This window comes from Hibiscus syriacus, unplaced genomic scaffold (assembly GCF_006381635.1).
Source record: "Hibiscus syriacus cultivar Baekdansim isolate YM2019G1 unplaced genomic scaffold, ASM638163v2 tig00111877_pilon, whole genome shotgun sequence".
In the NCBI taxonomy this organism is placed as follows: Eukaryota; Viridiplantae; Streptophyta; class Magnoliopsida; order Malvales; family Malvaceae; genus Hibiscus; species Hibiscus syriacus.
Window position 1 is genome coordinate 1781064 of NW_024063208.1, and position 15739 is coordinate 1796802.

Sequence of the window (15739 nt, forward strand, 5' to 3'; positions counted from 1 at the left end):
GTAGTGCATCGATACATGGTGTAGTGCATCGATGCATACCTTCATTAAAAGATGAAAATGGCTTTTCTTTTAGCCTAAGGAATGATAGTTTAGAATATATTAATTAGTATACTGATAAGTATCAATGAATTACTATGTAGATACAGAGCCTAAACAAGTTCCAGAACAATTGCCTAGTAAGATCGATCGAGGAAAAAGGAAGGAAATATAGGTGAGTGCATATGCATAACATGATTATAACGATATATTTAGTTCTAGACTTGTGAGAAGTCTAGATTCAATACATTGATGTATGATTTATTTCATATTGTGAAGCATGATATGAATTCATACTATTTGCATTGTGTAACATGTTTTAAATGAATATGTATGCAAAGTTATATGAGCCATGTGATGAAGGTAAGGAAATGATATGTCTATGTGATATACTATGTAATTTGGGAAAAACTCATGTTATGTAGATGAGAACTATAAGTATAGTTGGCATGCTAAGAGTAGAGGGCCTACGCGGTCCTTCGGGAAATATATGTATTCTTTGGAACATGTGTGAGGTCTTTTGAGAAACATACTTGATCCTTGGCATATGTATATGATTCTTAAGGAATTTTCTACGTGATCCTTAGGGACAATTTTATATGACACTACGGTGCAATTCTACGCGGCACTTCGGTGCAATTCTACGTGGCACTTCGGTGCATTTATACGAGCTGTGGTGACAGCATAGTGCACAACCTCACAGTACTCACATACCTTATGTTCTCAGTATGGTATCATGGGCCAATAATCTTATTAATACAAATTCATGAATGTTAATATACTATGCTTACAAGTAAGGAACATGGTGATATAAACTGCATGGTTAAATATTTGATTTCATCTTATTCCATTTTATTATGGCATTTTCATTACATTTCTTTGTTGTTATTATTATTATATTGCCTCACTAAGTCGATGACTTAGCGTGTGAGTGTTTCACACGTAGGATCCGAGAAAGTAGACGAGACAGATTAAGCAGTTGGACAACACTATCAGATCAGAGGCAACTTAATCAGTAGTTCCTTTTGTTATGTAAATGAATGTTGGCATATAATCAAAGGGTCAAGTTGTGTATGCTCTGAGTATTTTGATAAACGTGTATTAACATATATATATTATTGTATTTTAATAATATAAGTTCAAATGTTTTATCATTTTTTTAAGAGCATTGTTTTGTATAATCAATGTGACATCCTGGAATCGTATCCGGGTCGAGTATGGGTTGAGAGTGTTACAGTAAGATACAATTATATGTATGATACAAGTTACATATATGTTACGCTTCTTTTCAAGTTCTTTCATATTTCTGTACATATATCTGAAAATGTAATGAATATTAAGGGAGTAAAACTTAACTCGTAATTTCAAAAACTTGAATAACTCAAATTATTTAATAATTAGTTAATGTTTTTCAAGTTCAAGTCGAGTCTCTAAACTCTACATGATATATGTAAATCACATATGAAAAAATATGAAGTAATATATATACACACACGATTATACACGATTATTTAAATCTATTAGTAACATAATATTATAAATATTTATAATTAAATTTAAATAGGAACTCGAACTCAACTTGAGAAAAATTCAAATAAAATTTGAGTTATAAAATAAGATTAATGAACTCGACTAAATCTAATTTCTTTTGACTTAATCAAATACTCATCCTAAACACGGATACTTAAAAGAACGAACAAGATTTGGAACAACATGAAATCACAAGGACTGTACATAGAACTGTTAAAGATGTTACCAGTAGGAACACTGCAAGCCACATATCATATGAGGTCAAACTTATAGAAGTTCTTGTTCAAATGCATTGGGAAACAGTGTTAACTAGTGGCATATACAAAAATATTATTGTACATGTACGTTAACAACATAAAACTTTTAAATAGGATGAGTATAAATAAAATTTCAGTGGACACCGTCCGTAAAATAAGTAACTAATTGAAGAAAACACAGATTTCAGAGTGGGCACGAAAAAGTTCAGGGTGGATACCATCAGTAAAATAATTAACTAATTGAAAAAAATTCGGATTTCAGGGTGGGCACGAAAAATTTCATGCATACACCATCAGTAAAATAATTAGCTAATTGAAGAAAATTCGGATTTCAGGGTGGGCATGCTCAGCCACTAATGTCAACATGCTTCAAATCTAAAGGAAAATGATTACAGATCAACCTTTAGTAGAAAAACAGAAGATTGACAAAAACAAAGTTAGCAGTTCAATTATGCAAAGAAAACTAACATGTTACAAACATAAACTAAGTTCTTATCTAAAAAGCGCAGACCAAGGTTTTCAGTTTCCTTCATATTTTGGATCAGCCATCACATAATGGTAAGCAATTACCAGCGCAAATATAAAAAATGCCTAGAAAATTGGCAAGAAACCCCAGCTGTTGGTCATCAATCATCTGCGTGAACATGTAAAATCCCCTCAAATCAATGGCTCGTCAGAAACCAAGTTTATATAGACAGCTTGACATCAATTTAAAGTAAAGGAATAAAAATTGTTATTAGTCCCTGAACTATGTTCGAGTCAGGACTAAAATTCCAGAATTTGAAAAGTACATGGACTAAAAAATAACCAGCTTATAGATGCTAAATTCACAAATTACGTATAGTACAATACAAGCAGGGACGGATGTATTGAGCTCCAATGAGGAACAATTTGCATATCCATTATTATGAAAAAATGCTAAATTTAATTTAATATATTAAGAGGAGAAAAAAATTGCATACCTATTTTCAAAAAGAAAAATATTAGAATTTTGAACTTTATTTTAAAACTTTTACATCCATCACTGAGTACAAAGACTAACAGTAGAACTTGTATGCGAAGGTTATTCCAAACAAATTCAGACTGAAATTACTTCATTTCTTCCACATAACGAGGTCGCTATAAACTCTCAACATTGTACGGCCTACTACCAATCATTTTAATATTAAAATTACTTCATTTCATCCAATTTTATTCACATTAACCAACCTCATGCTTTGAGAACTATTTGCATAGCTTTACACATTAATATTATCAGCAAAATGATAGAGATGCCATTCGTTTCTTCGAGTCTGAATTACTTAATTCCATCCAATTCTGAAATTATTAACTAGTTAGTACAGTAAAAAGTAGAGATGAGTAAACTCTATTCGACTTATAAAAAAATCAATAAAATTTGAATGATAAAATATGAGTCGTCAATTCAACCAACTCAAAATTACTTAACACCATTAACTTGACTAACTCAAATATTCACCCTTAATTACTCCTACCCTTAATTCCTCTATCATTTTAATTACATTCTTGAACAAATTTGGATTACATGTTCCTTTAACACTATAGAACATCTATGTAACTTCAATTCCTGTTTTTAATAATAAATTAACTCTTTTTATAATTTAGTCCCTTAATTTTGTCTTTTATTCAATTTTTCTTTTTTACTGTATTTTTTTCCCTGCAAATTCCTCTTTCTCATCATTCCTTGACTTTTTATACTCTCATCATTTTCTTCCCAAAATACCTTCTTTAAAAAATTATAAACATATTTTATAGTTTTAGATAGCATTTGATTTATTAAATAATATTATAATATAAAAATTATGAAGAAATATATATGTGTATCTTACATGGTTAGAGAAAATCGTTAAAATAAATCCGCATCATAGCATTGTATATATTTAAAATTAAACTTGAATAGAAACTCAAAAATTAAACTCAACTCAAATTTCATAAACTTGACTCGACTACAAAAATTTTAGATATAATTTGAATCCTAAAATAGAACTTGTCAACTCAACTCAATTGAATACTCACCCTAGAAAAGCTAGTTACACAGGTTTACGTAGCAACTATCAGTAAAGGGAGTTCGCAAATGTCCCTATGAAAGAATCTAATTCAAAAAAATGTAAGCTTTCTACTTTTCAACCCTGACATTAACAAAGGCCATTCAATTTACATATCCAGTATATTACATAGGGTTGACATGTTTGTGGCTCTTTGAAGAGTAATCTTGACAATCCAATTGTAGAAATGTAAGTTTAAAGTGTTCAACAAGGTATGGGATACGAATGCATTTACTCTTTATTTTTCACAGAGAGTAAGAATCAAAACGGAGTTTTCAACCAAAGTTTCATACAATTCAAATCCAGACGCACTAAAAAACAGCCTAAAATATTTGAAGCCATCTAATTGACCTTTAACACGAATTTCTCATCAATTTTTTATATAGATCAAAATCTTTATTTTTTAAAAACAAAAAGAATATCCTAAAATGTATAATTTTTCGCAAAGCTCAAAATCAGAGAAGAAAAAGAGATAACCGATCGCAGTGGGATTCGAACCCACGACCTTTAGATCCGGAGTCTAACGCGATATCCACTCCGCTATGCGACCTATCTAATACAACAATTCTCCTTATATTATGTCAATCAGTATGATTTACTGCCTTAGCCAGAAATCTAACATGTTCAAAAGACCTAAAAAAGAACTGCAATATATATATATATATATATATGCGCCCACACATAATTTGCTCATAGACAGTGAATCTAAAAGAGTTCGAAAATCTGCTAAAATGTTCAAATGAAAAAGCAAAAACAAGAGAAAAATGCAGTACACACACATATATATGATCTGCTTACAGAAAGAGTGAATCTAGAAGAGATCGGCGATCAGATTTAAGAAGGTCATAATTTACTTCGACAGCAAAGGAGAAAAACAAGAAACAGAGGCAATAAAGGGGAGGGATTGAATGAGAAACGACGCACCTTTGTGGATCGAGGAGAGGCCAAAGCGTCCAAAGCAAAGAGCAGATCTCCAGCAAAAGAATAGCGAAAATTTTGAGGAAAGCGAAAACAAAAACGTCTTTAAGTCAATGGAATTTTTAGAATTTGTAGCGTCGATGGCGACAATTTTGAATTTTGAGGAAGCAAAACGACATGCGTTTTAGGCTATTGTCAACAAAAAGTGGGCCTAAAGTAACTAAGTTAAAAAACCAGAAAAAATAGTGGCTGCCGGGATTCGAGCCCAGGTCTCCACAGTCACAAACGTGAGATTCTTACCACTAAACTACCTCAAGCATAATGGAATTGGTACTGTACAACATTTATATATTTATAATAATATATAAGACGTTATAAAGATGCACGAACTCATTAAGTTGGTCTCTTTGATTTTAAAAGGTTAAATACCATGATATTTATTTAACTAAAAAAGAGATCACTAATTAAATTGATATTTGAATCTGTAAATTTCATTTCAAATACAATAATTAATCGACTATGTATCGATTTTTTAGAGTTATGAGGTGTTAATCATTCCCATACGTAATCAACTTTCAAACTCATTTTCTGGAAAAGTAGACCAAAAAGTTATTTTAATAAATTTTAAAATCAAGATTTTATTAAAATAACAAAATATTTTTTTGTGATTCAATCACACCAAAACAAATATTGGTAACAACTCTCTCGAACCATAAATATCTAAATAGATTTATAAATCTAACCTTACTAGAAATATGTCAATGAGATATATAGGGTGACCATGGTTGGATAAGGTCGGATTTGCAGTCCACACGAACATAATTTAAATATCACATTCTTCCACTCATATTTGATTCAATTCGAGTTTAGTAAAACTATATCTAATTTAAATATTATCTTGGTTTTTAAGGTGAAATTTCAAAACTCAACCCAATAAAAATATATATTTTTTCTTTTTTATTGAAAAATCGAGACATAATTGAAAAAATATAAATGTAGAAATATTATAACAATTATCCTTATCCTTAAAAAATATGACCAAAATTCAAAAATTTTAAATATAATTTTGATCTTATAAAATTGGATCATATCAAAATTCGTGTTGTTGAATGATCATTTCTATAGCTATATCATTTCAATGTTACGACTTAAGAGCAAATGATTTGTTTGGAGTTATATTTTATGTTAATTTAATTTTTTTAGGTTGAATTTATCTGGTTATATTAATTTATTGGGTAAAATACATAAATAATCATTTGATTATAGAATGTTACTTTGTTAAGTCCCGAGTATTAAAAGTTATAAAATGATCATATAATTATTCATATGTTTCAAACTCGTTTTTTTTTGTTAAAAAATTGATGATAGCTTGAGTTTGATGCTAACATGTTGATTGAGATATGACAATCGCTTGGTATTTTTGAATCAAATTTTATCATATCATAGTCAATTAACGTACAACTTAGACTGTCATAAAAAAATTTTAACAGAAAAAGGTTGAGCTTGGAACATATGAATAGTCATATAGCCATTTTGTAACTTTTAATAGTAGGAAGACTCGACAAAAAAATACTCTATAGCCAATGGGTCATTTTATAATTTTCAATAATTACGGAACTTAACAAAATAGTGTACTATTGTGTACTTGACCTTCATTTATTTGATGTATAGTTTTTCCATAAAAATATAAAACCCATTGTAATTATTTGATGTATTCTTTTACATGAAATATAAAGTTTATTGTAATAATGATATCTGCATATTAAAACGATGATTTTAAATCTTGATTTGATTTGTTTGTGATGCTGCAGGATTTGGGAGTTGCTACGACGTTGGATTACCACAGGCAGCATGGCATCGATAAATATCCCGTGTTTTATTCTTCACTTCCTTGATTTCTTCCCTCCTCAACATTCTTACTCTTTTTGTACCATAACATAGATTCGAATCGCTTGTATCTTCAACACTTTTGGATCATGCATGAACATCGACAGCCGGCGTGTCGTCAGCAGTTTCGTAGCTCAAGCAATCCCGTAAATACTAAGATGTTACGAATATGCCAAAGATTATCCCATCTTCCTCACTGTTATCTTAAAAACTGTTGGATTTTGCAGCAATGAACCTGACTGTTCAATTACCAGGACCAGAGACGAGGAGTTTCTGTTATGTATAAATCGATCAAGGTTGACGGCGTAATACGACTTATGGAAGGGGAGAACACCGGACCGTTCCATATAGGTAATCCAGGCTATCATATACAAGTCCCTTTACTCTCGATTCTCCTATCTACCGGAAATCTTATATTTCCGATAACAACTTCGGTTTTCTTTCTTTTTCTGCATTTTAGGTGAGTTCCATGCTCGAACTCGCAGAAGCTGTGAAAGAGGTCAGTTTTCCATACATTATTCGTACGGCAGAGATATTCTTGAAAAACAAACAATTAATCAAGTTGTCGGTAATGTGGTTTTGCAGCTTATCAATCCCGATGATCCCCAACAACGGAAGGCGGACATAACCAAAGCAAAGGAGCTGCTCGTATGGGAACCGACGACGGTGAAGTTGCATGATGGACTTTCACTTATGTAAGAGGATTTCCGGTAGAGGTTTGGGGTTCCAAGCAAGAACCGATTCCAATATGTTTATCATGTTGAACAATAATGGCAACAATTCTATCTACAGTTTCGAGTCATTTCGGATTGTCGATTCTGTGTTTCTGAACCGTATACTTAGGTTAATGGAAACAAAACCTTTTTGAGTCTCTTTTATTAAATAAAACCCTAATATAGCAAAAACATAATTAAGCAAGCAGCTGGAACAAATGAAAAATCTAATGAAGTTTCTAAGCCAAAGAAATGGTGGAAGATTCTGAAAGATAATTCCGTGGAATAAATAATCAGTGTCTGCTATCTCCCGACTTCTCTCATCATCTCAAAATGCACAGCAGCTTGGGTGTATACTTCCCCTCGTGCCTGTAGACAAGCAGTTGCGAATATTCAACGTTAAGTTTCAAGCACATCGAATTCGAAAAAGTTAATCAGACTGTAGCTCATGCCATGGATTCCGAAGCTGTGTTTGAAGAACGAATCATGAAGAGAAAGAGAAGTTATGGCAATGCACTTATGTATATGCATGGACAGGAGCACACATGTTTATGAGGGGGAACTTCGCGAGATAAGATTCAAAACTAAGTTGGTTAAAACCGAGTTCAACCTTGAAGCAGCAGGAAACTTAAAACATTCATCCATTGTGCAGAATTTCGAACTAAGGAGGGCCATTGGCAAGAAATGAGCTAACCTGTCGAGGAGAAAGGAATACTCGACTGTGCCATGAAAAAGCATTTGAATCCCGAGGTACCGTTTTCATTTTCTGTAGATATCGCTCCAAAGTATGAGCCTGCTCATTTATGGTATCATCGGACAACGTATCTTCAGATAGTCTGACTGCAGCCATGTGAGAAAGTTGAAAGTTCTCTCCTACATGTTGCACCTTTCGAGAAGTTTCATCCTCGCCAAACATAACAAGAGAAACCAACGACGACTTTAGTTCCTTCTTTGCTCCAGCTGTTAGGGACATGGCTTTCTACAAGAGCCATCTCCTCGCCTGGGCTATAATGTAGTTGAGGCAGCTGAAGCAGTTGAAGCAGCAGAGTTTTTTCTTGCACTGTTAATGCAGGAAGGAAACAGAACATTCACAAATGGATGGAACTCGAAAACAACAAAGCAGCACATTTTCTGCAACGAGCTATAAAGCTAAGAGTAAAACACAGAATATACAGAACACTTACCCTCTGGTGTAGACACTCATTCCACTGAATGTACTACTAGCTTCTGAAGCAGTATCATCATCGAGGTCATTTATTGACCTTTCTTCTGACTGCAGCTTTGCTGCAAGAAGCAACCTTCTTTGCCGAACAGCTAAATAGCGAGTCAAATATTTCCCCACTTTCTCCAGCCCTTCCTTATATTCATCTATTAGGCCGCTTGCACATTCCAGTGCTGCATTTTTCACCAACGATACTAAAACCTCTCTGCTATGTAAAAAGGCAACCCTCAACGCCTCCTCCCAGTCCCTTGCACTGATCAGCAAATTAATCCCGGCACTAATATCTCCACAATATTCCAAAGCAGTCTTGGCAGCTTCTCCAGGTTTACCGAGCGCTTGAAGTTCTTCATAAAGCTCATGAGCCAGTTGCATTACTTCATTCTTTTCCAGCTTTAACAGCCCAGCAACGTCAGCACACCACTCCAGTTACTGCATTCACGATAAGCCTTCAAAGCCTTTTGCAAATTGGCGCAACACAAGTAAGTTGCAGCAGCATCTTCAAAGCATTTTTCATCTGATCTCCCCAAGTGTCAAGGACTTGCCCTCTTCGGGTAGGATCGGTATCAGCTGAAATCCTAGAGGAAAAAGTTGAGGATTTTTCTTCATAAGGTTCATGCAATCAGAGAAATGGGCATCACCTGCAGATATAATATGTTTGATCTCTTTCTCAAACCTGTGCAGCCTAAGGTCAATATTATAGCGCATCAAGAGAATAGGCATATGCTCCAATTCCTGGAGAAAGGGAAGAAATTCCTTAGGGTCTCGCTGTGAATTCAGTGCCACAATAGCTGCAAGGTTCAAATCATAAAGGCCCAAAGCAGCTTCAAAGACAGCCTCTGAATCTGATAACCACAGAAGATGTTTCAGAGCTTCTTCAGCAGAAGGGCAATTTACTTGTCTTGGGTCATCAGAACCCGATAACTCTATCTCCCGGATGACATTTACCCTCTCCAAAGCTTCTTCAAGAGCAGGGGGGTCACTACGAGCTAGAGTGGTCAAAATACAGAGCTCCCTTGAAGGACTTTCGGATACTTGTTTCTCAAGAGCCCTCCTTATGGCCAGAAGCACTGACAACACCTTGTTATTCGCATCTAAACTAGCATCAGAACCCTTGAACTCATGGGTTAATAGATCCTTTTGCTCCTTGCAGCATGGTGAAGAGAGAAATTTCTTGTAAAGTTTCTCCATCACATTTTCGTTTTTAATGGCACAAAAAAAGTTATGCAACTCAAAATTTTTTTTGATAAAAATTACAGGCCTCATTAAAACCCCCTTCTTGATTAAAGGAATTCTTGGGAAAGTTCCTTAATCATTGGAGGGAGGAAAAGAGTGCCTTAGGATTTTATTGATCAGGGACTCATTACATAAAATACAACCAAGACACACTGACAAAGCCATAAAAATTACAGAATATTTAAAAAAAAACTCCCTAAACGACCAAACCTTCCTTAAACAATAACAAAACTTTCCCAGCCCCTTCAGCCTCAATAGACCAAGAACCTGCTAGAAAACCTCTATGACACTTAATAATATTCATCCAATCCCCTGTTTAGCTAGAGAATCAGCCTCACAATTGCAACTCCTCGAGATATGTCTAATAATGATTTCCCTCTCCATGATTATGGAAGCAATTTTTTGAACCAACGAACTAAGAAATCGAGGAGATGTAGTCGGCAACAAAATCCAATCCACCACTGACTTACAATCACTTTCTATAATTAACCTTCCTTTCAATGCCCAATCCGTCGAAAGGAAGAAATCAATGCCTTTCTCAATGGCTTTCAGCTCAGCGAGTGGAGGGGGACCTGGACCAACAGCGTGCGAGAAAGACCCTAGAATTTTACTATCCGAGTCTCTTAAAATGCCCCCAATATCCCCAGCAGCCCATCCCCACTAACTGCCCCATCAACATTAACTTTAAAAAAATGAAGTGGAGGAGGACTCCATCCCTGCACCTTCATCCTTTTATGGTCACTACTCTGATGCTTATCTGCAAGTGTAGGATCCCCTACAAGAGAGTCAACCTGAATGGAAACATTCGGGTACTTGGCTAGGAACCATTTAACCAATCTGAATCTGCATGCAACTCAAATTTTTCACTTGCTTGACAAACTCTGAAGCTAATTGATTGAACACTTGAATTCCGCAATAATCAGCAATCACATTGAAATCGATCCTGTGTCGCCTCACCATAAGAAGTGCATCCCTAAAGCTTCTTTGGTTCAAAGCATTGTCAATTGAGGCTAGCACCAGTTTTCTCGGATAGATGCATTCCAGATTTCCTCGATTTGTTTGCAATATGACAGCAGCTTCATCTCCATGTAAAACACCAACGATTTTGGCACCTCTTTCCCAAATATTTATGAAGTTAATATTCTCCTCTTCCTCTCGTTTCCTACCAGAATGAATAAAGTTCTCATATGTTAATTCTAATTCTCCATGCAATATATCACTGGTGTCCACGATAAAGAGAAAATCCTGTTTTGTTGCAATAATCAAATGTGTGATTACATTGTCACCTAAATTAGAGTAAAATGAGAAACTGCTGCAGTTGCTGCATAGTATTTTCCTACCAACATGAAGCCTTCTCATATCATCAAGACCAAAAAGCAAAAGCATTGATGGTTCTGTTGCACCAACTAAAACTACTTTCATCCAGGGGCAAGATGAAGAAAACCTTAACTCATCATGTTTAAAATCCCGTTTGTTAATTCCCAACTTAGATGTATGTTCAAAAACTTCTCCTCCATCAAACTGAACAAAAGCTGAACCTTTTTTAGCAGGATTGGGAGTAATACCCATTACAAGTCCTTCCAACAAGTTCCGATGTGAAACTTTTGCATGCCAGCCAGCGCACGTCAATAGACCTGGGACACTATTCTCAGAACAAGTGAGCTCGATCTCCTGCAAATAGAAACCAAAAAGACTATCCGCCTTTGAAGAGGTTTGGAAATAACAATTGCTGTGACTGAATCTATGATAAGAAACAGCAAGAAGCATATGTGAGTGCAGCCATGCAAGATGTACAAAAGAACCCACAGGCATTTCAGATAGACACTGTTCCACACTAAATTCTTTGCTCTCTAGAGAATCACAAGTGTCACGCATAGGAAGCTCTGCAACACTGAGACCACCATTTGATAAAGACAAAGCCAAACGATTCTTACCAGACATGGGGAAAAAAACATTTCTTGAACAGCACTTTGGAAATTAAGGCTAAATAAATGCATAGGAGGCGGCATTAAGAACAAAGAGAGGGGGGACACAAGTATCTTAGAGCCATCAATAACAAAGGCCGTTGACTCATCAATGACGGCTGTTACCCAGATGAAATTGTAAACTGTGACCTGCCCATTAAGAGACTAACAAATTAGTTGCTGTGACTTTGTTGGATCCCACATGAATCGAACTCCATCTTTCCTTGGGTATTTGATTTCATGCTTTAGATACCAATGGTTGTTGCTGAAAAACCAGATCTTAACAGAATCATAATTTCCAGATCTGACAACAGCAGCAAGAAGATCAGAACTGCAATTCCACTTTAGAAGTTCTACACTTGCATCAACTGGTTCGCCAGTGTTAAATGAGCTTCTCTCTAATCCATTTCTTTCATAAAAAAACTATTGATGGGCCCTCATTCTGTGCCTTCCTGTCACAAACGGTAGCAATTTTTGCTCCACTAGGCATCCACTCCAGAATTTACCCCATTAATTCCTTTGGCTCCGAGGAAGCATGTACAGTTCCAGTATCCCGCTCCCATACCTTAAGCCTCTTATTTGAAGAAGATGCATTCAACGCCTCACTTAGAGTGGCAAAGTGCTTTCCATCACCTCTACAAGAGATGGGACTTCCAAACATTTCTCTGGATGAAAATTCGGGTTCACCTGAAGCCAGGTTCAGGTCAATAAAAGACCAATACAATATACAACAGAAGCAACATATATGATGAAAAAAAAATATTCTACCTATCCGACATAAGCATGAAGGGCACAATACATGTAAATTCATTAGATACAAAAGTAAAAGGCCAAAAGAGATCAGAGAAGAATGGAGAAAAGTCCTTACGTACGTCAACTCTGTCAGAGTGGTCCTCCAATGCAGTCTCATACAAAAAATCCCAATCATGAGTCATAACCAGTAATTGTCCGAAACCTGTGGTTACGCCAAGCAAGTCTCCATCTGGACTAGTTGAAATGAACTTGACTCCACCATCGACCCGACCAACGACTTCTGTTTCCTTCCCGTCCACGGAGTGCAGTAGCAAAAGCCCACTAGAAGTACCCACTATCAGTGCTTCTTTCTCCATAAGATAATCAAAGGAAGAAATGACATCCTCAGGCTCCAAATCCAATGGATCAATTTCGGCTTGCAACGGAGCTTTTGACCACCCCCGTTCATTCTGGGAGATTCATCAACTCGTGTCAACAAGTATACATGGTAACAAAAAAACAATCAATTAAAAAACCCAAATTTCAAAGAACAAAGTGATGATTTTATCCTAAACATTCATTACTCATTTTGCTCCTTCCTAAACATTTTAGCAGAGTTCCTCTCAAGTATTTTTTAAATCCAAATTAAGACACCATTGCTTCGCTGAAACGATAAAGAGAATAAAAAGGAACTCATAATAGTAAAAACTAAACCCATAATCTTTCGAGATAAAAGTAAAGTCATAAAGTTTGATTCAGCTATCCATAAAACATTTCTCCATTTTTTTAAATAATTTATTGGTGCAATATTAAGTAATTAAAGAAAAAGAAAACGAAGAAAGAGAAAAATAGAGCATACTTGGAGAGAAGAAAAATGGAGTGTGTAAATAAGATTATAGGAAGAAGCAAAGAAGAAGCGATTTCTCTCGATATCATATGCAGAGAACACTAATCCTTCGCCTTTAAGAGTGGAATTTATGACAGCTTAGAATTAAGATAGCTTAGAATTAAGATAACGAAGTAGTGTTGTCTTTATTTAGATTTTTATTATGTAATTTTATTCTTTTTCGTAATTTATTATCGTTGATTTCTGTGTATTATTTTCTTCATGTTTTTCTTTTTAAATTTTTCGGGTCTTATATTTTTGTCTATTACAGAGATTTTTACGGAGAGATTTATTTGTAAGAATTACTTCCCATTACAGACGTGCATATGAAGACTACATTATGAAGACTGCTCAACTATGTATTTATTTATACATGCATTGCATTTTATTTTTATTTTTAATTTTCTGACTATTGGAAGCCTTCTACGGAAGCTGCTCTCAACCTGGCGTTGGGGACAACTTACTATCATACCTCCCCTTAGTCTATTGCGTATGAGAATAAGATTTTATTATTGTTGTTGTACTAATACTTCACCTTCTGATTGTAATTGAAGGTTCGATGTTATCTCCGAATCTTCAGGTTTTTCATCTTCTTTTGCTTATTTTGAAGATTTCTAGCAAAAATTGAAGCCAGTTAAATTAAGATGGCGTTTGGTTCGCTGAATGTTTATGAGTGAATTGAAATCTGTGAAGAAATTGAAATCTGTAGGAATTGAAATCTGAGTCTAAAACCTGTTTAGTTGGTAGGAAATTGAATTGGAATCCAATTTCATATTCTGTTTGGTTCGCAAACATGTCAGATGAATTTGATTTCAGTAATATAAAATGACAGAATTGTCTTTCTTGTTTTTTTTGTTTGCTTAATTTTAGTTTGTTTTATAACTTACATGTAGCAATATATTATAAAAATTTAAAAAATATTAAATTTTCATTTTATTGATTGATTATTCATTTCAATAAATTATAAAAATCATACTAATAAACATCATAGGTTAAAATCATCTCAATTAGGGATGGTCATGGGTCGAGTTTTTGGTCCATCCGACCCGAGAACAAGGAAACCTCCACCCGAGACCAAGTTAAATAATGTATATTTCTAATTTTAGTCCTTTGAGCATGTTAAAAATTTGATCCTTCTGCTTTATTTTGACATAATTTAATCCTTACAGTGTTATTAGCAATCTGAATTGATAAGACTGTTATTTTGTGATGTTATATTTTCTGTTTTATTAGAATGTATAACGAAAGTTGAAGAGATTGGGAGATTAAATCTATCAAAATCAATTTTAATATATCAAAGAAATTAAAATCAATTTTGGTTTGTAATTATATAGAAAAACTTTTAATTTTTATTCAATTTTTGCACCCCATTATATATATTATTATCTATCGTTAAATTTCGTAAAATTACCTATATCCTTATTAAACTGAAGTGAAAATGAACAAATTTAAATCTTTTCGTATTGGATAAAAAAATACATGATGTTCTAATTATAACATATAAAATGCTGCATTATAATCTTCACATCTGAAAAATTAAATCAGAATAAAACCGAATCTTACATTATATATTTCATCGAAATTTGTGTATGTAATTTATAGATTTATCACTTAGCACGAACCAAATGGCCACCGAGATAAAGAAATTGTTATCATTCCTTGAGAATCCGAGTTTGAGCATCATAAATATCAGAAGTGCGAGCGTTCAATATTGAAAAGTTTATAATTATATTTGAACAGACATTGTCGTACTTTTTCCATATTAATAAAAAAAATTATCTCTTAAATTTATTTGAATATAATCAAAACCCAAAATTAAGTTAATTCATATTGAATATTACAATACTCAATATAAAACTCTCTCAACCCAAACTTCTCCATTTGTAACACTAAGATTTAAATCATAAAGCTTGCTTAGGAATTGAACTTAATGACCTCTCTATTCACCCCACTAAATTTAAACTACCGACCTTACTTGAGAATTATTCAACTAATCCATATTAGATAAGTTTTTTTAAAGGAATAATCCATATTAGATGGTACAATGCTCAATACAAGGCACTCTCCTAATCTGGATTTCTCCATTCACAACACCAAGAATTAAACTGTTTACCATGCTTAAGAATCTAACACCTTAACAAGTTCTTAATTCATAACACCAAGATCTAATACATTGACCTTGCTCAAGGTACTAACACCTTATCCTACTAAAGTAACTGATAATTGATTCAGATTTGTTGATTCAAATGCAAATTTATTAAGAAAAATGAAAACAAACATGTTTACATATTTACATGT

The 15739-nt window shown here is 34.0% G+C and overlaps 1 non-coding gene and 2 pseudogenes across 1 annotated transcript; all 3 read right to left on the minus strand.

The window, feature by feature from the left end:
• Window positions 1–2184: 2184 nt before the first annotated feature.
• Window positions 2185–2457, minus strand: LOC120172676 (annotated as a pseudogene).
• A 1906-nt stretch (window positions 2458–4363) lies between these two features.
• Window positions 4364–4436, minus strand: TRNAR-CCG. The gene has a single exon. It is a non-coding gene; the product is annotated as a tRNA-Arg (tRNA).
• A 3221-nt stretch (window positions 4437–7657) lies between these two features.
• On the minus strand, window positions 7658–13754 carry LOC120172765 (annotated as a pseudogene).
• Window positions 13755–15739: the final 1985 nt, after the last annotated feature.